Source organism: Arachis duranensis, chromosome 9 (assembly GCF_000817695.3).
Source record: "Arachis duranensis cultivar V14167 chromosome 9, aradu.V14167.gnm2.J7QH, whole genome shotgun sequence".
NCBI lineage: Eukaryota > Viridiplantae > Streptophyta > Magnoliopsida > Fabales > Fabaceae > Arachis > Arachis duranensis.
In genome coordinates this window covers 73,434,381-73,441,670 of record NC_029780.3, presented here as the reverse complement: position 1 = coordinate 73,441,670, position 7,290 = coordinate 73,434,381, and the positions used below count along the sequence as shown (strand labels likewise).

Here is a 7,290-nt window from a genome sequence, read left to right as displayed (position 1 = left end):
ACTGTAGGGCGTGGTGACAGACGCAAAAGGATAATAAATCCTATTCCTACACAATCGAGAACCGACAGATGATTAGCCCTACGTAACCCGTAGCTGGACCATTTTCACTGAGAGGATGGACGGTAGCCATTGATAACGGTGATCCCCCTACAAACAGCTTGCCATAGAAAGGAGTATGAAGGATTGGATGAAAGCAATAGGAAAGTAGAGATTTAGAAGGAACTACGCATCTCTATACGCTTATCTGAAATTCCCACCAATGAATTACATAAGTATCTCTATCTTATTTTATGTTTTATTTATCTTTTAATTATCAAAACTTCAAAACCATTTGAATCCACCTGACTGAAATTTACAAGGTGACCATAGCTTGCTTCAAGCCGACAATCTCCATGGGATTGACCCTTACTCACGTAAGGTTTATTTCTTGGACGACCCAGTGCACTTGCTGGTTAGTTGTGCGAAGTTGTGAAAAAGAGTGATATTACAATTGTGCGTACCAAGTTGTTGGCGCCATTGAGATCACAATTTCGTGCACCAAGTTTTTGGCGCCATTACCGGGGATTGTTCGAGTTTGGATAACTGACGGTTCATCTTGTTGCTCAGATTAGGTAATTTTCTTCTTATTTTATTTTCAAAAAGTTTTCAAAAATCTTTCAAAAAATTTCTTCTTTTTCATTTTTCCAAAAAGATATTTTTGAAAAATCCAAAAAATTAATAAAATCATAAAATCAAAAATATTTTGTGTTTCTTGTTTGAGTCTAGAGTCAAGTTTTAAGTTTAGTGTCAATTGCATGTTTTAATTTTTTCTAAAAATTTTCGAAAATTTCATGCATTGCATTCTTCATGATCTTCAAGTTGTTCTTGACAAGTCTTCTTGTTTGATCTTTACATTTTCTTGTTTTCTGTCTTTTCTTGTTTTTCATATGCATTTTTGAATTCTTGGTGTCTAAATATTAAAAATTTCTAAGTTTGGTGTCTTGCATGTTTTCTTTTCTTGAAAATTTTTCAAAAATAAGTTCTTGATGTTCATCATGATCTTCAAAGTGTTCTTGGTGTTCATCTTGACATTAATAGTGTTCTTGCATGCATCATTTGTTTTAATCCAAAATTTTTATATGTTGAGTCATATTTGTATTTTTCTCTCTCCTCATTAAAAATTCAAAAATAAAAAATATATTTTCCTTATTTTACTCATAAATTTCGAAATCTTTGGGTTGACTTAGTAAAATTTTTTTAAAATAAGTTGTTTCTTGTTAGTCAAGTCAAGATTTCAATTTCAAAAATCCTATCTTTTCAAAATCTTTTTCAAAAATCAAATCTTTTTCATTTTTTAAATATTTTTGAAAATTTAAAAAAATTGATTTTCAAAATCTTTTTCTTAATTTTTATTTCATAATTTTCGAAAACTTTACTAACAATTAATGTGATTGATTCAAAAATTGAAGTTTGTTACTTTCTTGTTAAGAAAGGTTCTATCTTTAATTTTTAAAATCATATCTTTTAGTTTCTTGTTAGTCAAGTAATCAAATTTAATTTTAAAAATCAAATCTTTTTAAATTTCTTTTTCAAATCTTTTTCAAAATAAATTTCAATCATATCTTTGTAATCAGATCTTTTTCAATCATATCTTTTTAAATTTTAATTTCAAAATCTTTTCTAACTTCTTATCTTTTCAAAATTAATTTTTAAATCTTTTTCAATTAACTAATTGACTTTTTGTTTATTTTACTATTTCTTATCTTTTTCAAAACCACCTAACTATTTTTCTCCCTCTAATTTTCAAAATTCACCTTCCTCTTTTTCAAAAATCTTTTTATTTAACTAATTGTTTAAAATTTTAATTTTAATTTTATTTCTTCTCTTAATTTTCGAATTCTAACTAAATTTAAAAAAAAACAAAAATATTTTTCTTTTCTTTTCTTCTAATTTTCAAATTTCCTTCTCTCTCTTTCTATTTATTTTTATTCATTTATTAACACTTCTCTTCTCAAAATTCGAACCACTCCCTTCTCTGTGTTCGAATTTTTCTTCTTCTTCCTTCATTCTTATTCTTCTACTCACGTAAAGGAATCTCTATACTGTGACATAGAGGATTCCTCTTCCTTTTCTGTTCTCTTCTTTTTTATATGAGCAGGAGCAAGGACAAGGACATTCTTGTTAAAGCAGATCCTAAACCTGAAAGGACTTTGAAGAAGAAGCTAAGAGAAGCTAAAGCACAACAATCTAGAGAAAACCTTACAGAGAATCTCGAAAAAGAAGGAGACATGGCCGAACCCAACAACAATGCAAGGAAGATGCTCGGTGACTTTACTACACCAAATTCCAACTCCCATGGAAGAAGCATCTCAATCCCTGCCATTGGAGCAAACAACTTTGAGCCAAAGCCTCAATTAGTTTCTCCGATGCAACAGAATTGCAAGTTTCATGGACTTCCATCAAAAGATCTTTTTCAGTTCTTAACTGAATTCTTGTAGATCTGTGATACTGGTAAGACCAACGGAGTTGATCCTAAGGTCTATAAGCTTATGCTTTTCCCTTTTGCTGTAAGAGACAGAGCTAGAATATGGTTAGAATCTCAACCTAAAGATAGCCTGAACTCTTGGGATAAGCTGGTCACGGCTTTTTTAGCCAAGTTCTTTCCTCCTCAAAAGCTGAGCAAGCTTAGAATGGATGTTCAAACCTTCAGACAGAAAGAAGGTGAATCCTTCTATGAAGCTTGGGAGAGATACAAGCAACTGACCCAAAAGTGTCCTTCTGACATGCTTTCGGAATGGACCATCCTGGATATATTCTATGATGGTCTGTCTGAGTCGTCTAAGATGTCATTGGACCATTCTGCAGGTGGATCTATTCACCTGAAGAAAATGCCTGCAGAAGCTCAGGAACTCATTGACATGATTGCAAACAACCAGTTCATGTACACTTCTGAAAGGAATCCTGTGAGTAATGGGACGCCTCAGAGGAAGAGAGTTCTTGAAATTGATGCTCTAAATGCCATATTGGCTCAGAACAAAATGTTGACTCAACAAGTCAATATGATTTCTCAGAGTCTGAATGGATTGTAAAATGCATCCAACAGTACTAAAGAAGTATCTTCTGAAGAAGAAGCTTATGATCCTGAGAACCCTGCAATGGCAGAGGTGAATTAAATAGGTGAAGCCTATGCAAACACCTATAATCCCTCATGGAGAAATCATCCAAATTTCTCATGGAAGGATCAACAAAAGCCTCAATAAGGCTTTAATAATGGTGGAAGAAACAGGTTTAGCAATAGCAAGCCTTTTCCATCATCCTCTCAGCAATAGACAAAGAATTCTGAGCAGAGCCCCTCTAGCTTAGCAAACATAGTCTCTGATCTATCTAAGGCCACTCTAAGTTTCATGAATGATACAAGGTCCTCCATTAGAAATTTGGAGGCACAAGTGGGCCAGCTGAGTAAAAGAGTCACTAAAACTCCTCCTAGTACTCTCCGAAGCAATACAGAAGAGAATCCAAAAAGAGAGTGCAAGGCCATAACCTTACTTGGTGTGGCCGAACCTAGAGAGGAGGAGAAGGACGTGAAACCCAATGAGGAAGATCTCATGGGACGTCCTCTGGACAAAAAGGGGTTCGCAATTGAGGAACCTAAGGAGTCTGAGGCTCATCTAGAGACCACAAAGATTCTATTGAACCTACTTCTGCCATTCATGAGCTCTGATGAGTACTCTTCCTCTGAAGAGGATGAGGATATCACTTTAGAGCAAGTTTCTAAATACCTTGGAGCAATCATGAAGCTAAATGCCAAGTTATTTGGTAATAAGACTTGGGAGAATGAACCCCCATTGCTCACCAATGAACTGAATGACTTGGTTAGGCAGACATTACCTCAAAAGAAACAGGATCCTGGTAAATTCTTAATTTCGTGTACCATAGGCACCATGACCTTTGAGAAGGCTCTGTGTGACCTGGAGTCAGGCATAAACTTAATGCCACTCTCTGTAATGGAGAAACTGGGAATCTTTGAGGTACAGTCTGCCAAATTCTCATTAGAGATGGCAGACAATTCCATGAAAAAGGCTTATAGACAGGTAGAAGATGTGCTAGTAAAGGTCAAAGGCCTTTACATCCCTGCTGATTTTATAATCCTAGACACTGGGAAGGATGATGATGAATCTATCATCCTTGGAAGACCCTTCCTAGCCATAGCAAAAGCTGTGATTGATGTGGACAGAGGAGAGTTGGTCCTTCAATTGAATGAGAACTACCTTGTGTTTAAAACTCAAGGATCTCCCTCTGTAACCATGGAGAGAAAGCAAGAAAAGCTTCTCTCAATGCAGAGTCAAACAAAGCTCCCACAGTCAAACTCTAAGTTTGGTTTTGGGAGGCCACAACAAACTCTAAGTGTGGTGTTGAACCCCCACATTCAAACTCTAAGTTTCGTGTTGGGAGGTCCCAACAATGCTCTGAACATCTGTGAAGCTCCATGAGAGCTCACTGTCAAGCTATTGACATTAAAGAAGCGCTTATTAGGAGGCAACCCAATTTTATTTATCTATGTTATTTTCTTTTTTTAGGTTGATGATCATGTGGAGTCACAAAAACAATTGGAAAAATTAAAGAAAAATAAAAAACAGCATTAAAAAATAGCACACTTTGGAAGAGCAACTTACTGGCATTTAAACGCCAGTAAGGGTAGCAGAATGGGCGTTTAACGCCCAGTCTGGCACTATTCTAAGCGTTAAACGCCAAAAAAAGCACCAAACTGGCGTTAAACGCCAGAAAGAAGCAACAATCTGGCGTTAAATGCCAGAAACAAGTTGTAGCCTGGCGTTTAACGCAAGGAAAGGAATAAAAGCTAGCGTTTAACGCCAGAAACAAGCAGCAATCTAGCGTTAAACGCCAAGATTGCACACTAAGGGCGTTTACACGCCTAATTGGAGCAGGGATGACAAACCCTTACCCCCTCTGGATCTGTGGACCCCACAGGATCCCTACCTACCCCACCTCTCTCTCTCTCTCCCTCCATCTCCTCCATTCTCTTCTTCTCCCACTTCTTTCTCTCTTCTTTTGCTCGAGGACGAGCAAACCTTTTAAGTTTGGTGTGGTAAAAGCATTGCTTTTTGTTTTTCCATAACCATTTATGGCACCTAAGGCCGGAGAAATCTCTAGAAAGAGGAAAGGGAAGGCAAAAGCTTCCACCTCCGAGTCATGGGAGATGGAGAGATTCATTTGAAGGGTCCAAAGCTCAGTAATAGAGCATTTGACTGCACATCAAGAGAGCCCACTCATGGACCTCAACAAGAGCATGAGGAATTCCCTCATCAAGAAATCCTTGAGATACCTCAGGGGATACATTTTCCTCCACACAACTATTGGGAGCAACTAAGGATAGGAGCACCAAAAGCACTAGGGATGGAGCAACAAAGGCAAGGAAGAGACATTGAGGAGCTCAAGCACTCCATAGGATCTTCAAAGAAGAAGAACTAGCCGCCATCACTAAGGTGGACCCGTTCTTTGATTTCCTTGTTCTTATTTTTCTATTTTTTGACTTTATGCTTTATGTGTTATCTATGTTTGTGCCTTCATTACATGATCATTAGTGTCTAGTGTCTATGTCTTAAAGCTATGAATAATTCCATGAATCCTTCACCTCTCTTAAATGAAAAATGTGCCTAATTACAAAAGAACAAGAAGTTCTTGGATTTCAAATTTTATCTTGAAATTAGTTTAATTATTTTAATGTGGTGGCAATACTTTTTATTTTCTGAATGAATGCTTGAACAGTGCATATTTTTTATCTTGTTGTTTATGAATGTTAAAATTGTTGGCTCTTGAAAGAATGATGAATAAAGAGAAATGTTATTGATAATTTGAAAAATCATGAAATTGATTCTTGAAGCAAGAAAAAGCAATGAATAAGAAAGCTTGCAAAAAAAAGTGGCAAAAATTAAAAGAAAAAGAAAGAAAAAGAAAAAGCAAGTAGAAAAAGCCAATAGCCCTTAAAACCAAAAGGCAAGGGTAAAAAGGATCCAATGCTTTGAGCATTAATCAAGCTGTCCCTAACCATGTGCTTGTGGCATGCAGGTCCAAGTGAAAAGCTTGAGACTGAGTGGTTAAAGTCGTGATCCAAAGCAAAAAGAGTGTGCTTAAGAACTCTGGACACCTCTAATTGGGGACTTTAGCAAAGCTAAGTCACAATCTGAAAAGGTTCACCCAGTTATGTGTCTGTTGCATTTATATATCCGGTGGTAATCTTGGAAAACAAAGTGCTTAGGACCACGGCCAAGACTCATAAAGCAGCTGTGTTCAAGAATCAACATACTGAACTAGGAAAATCAATAACACTATCTGAAATCCTGAGTTCCTATAGATGCCAATCATTCTGAATTTCAAAGGATAAAGTGAGATGCCAAAACTGTTCAGAAGTAAAAAGCTACTAGCCCCGCTCATCTAATTGGGACTAAGTTTCATTGATATTGTGAGATTCATTGTATATTCTCTTCTTTTTATCCTATTTTGTTTTCAGTTGCTTGGGGACAAGCAACAATTTAAGTTTGGTGTTGTGATGAGCGGATAATTTATATGCTTTTTGGCATTGTTTTTACATAGTTTTTAGTATGATTTAGTTAGTTTTTAGTATGTTTTTATTAGTTTTTAAGCAAAATTCATATTTCTAAACTTTACTATGAGTTTGTGTATTTTTCTGTGATTTCAGATATTTTCTGGCTGAAATTGAGGGACCTGAGCAAATATCTGATTCAGAGGCTGACAAAGGACTGCTGATATTGTTGGATTCTGACCTCCCTGCCCTCGAAATGAAATTTTTAGAGCTAAAAAAGTCCAAATGGTGCACTCTTAATTGCGTTGGAAAGTAGACATCCAGGGATTTCCATCAATATATAATAGTCCATACTTTGCCTGAGTTTAGACGACGCAAACTGGCATTTAACGACAGCTTTCTGCCCTATTCTGGCGGTAAATGCCAGAAACAAGTTGCAAAGCAGAGTTAAAAGCCAGAAACAAGTTACAAACTGGTGTTTAACTCCAAGGAAGACCTCTACACATGAAAGCTTCAATGCTCAGTCCAAGCACACACCCAGTAGGCCTGGAAGTGTATTTCTGCATCATTTACTCATTTCTGTAACCTTAGTAACTAGTTTAGTATAAATAGAACTTTTTACTATTGTATTAGGAGATCTTTGATCAGTTTTATGCTATCTTAGACTTTTATGGGGGCTGGCCATTCGGCCATGCCTGAACCATGATCACTTATGTATTTTCAACGGTGGAGTTTCTACACACCATAGA

At 36.2% G+C, this 7,290-nt stretch overlaps 1 non-coding gene across 1 annotated transcript; it reads right to left on the bottom strand.

Annotated features, from left to right (window-relative positions):
• Positions 1-2,660: 2,660 nt before the first annotated feature.
• LOC127741913 (small nucleolar RNA R71) lies at positions 2,661-2,768 on the bottom strand. The gene has a single exon (XR_008003101.1). It is a non-coding gene; the product is annotated as a small nucleolar RNA R71 (small nucleolar RNA).
• Between the last annotated feature and the right edge of the window lie 4,522 nt (positions 2,769-7,290).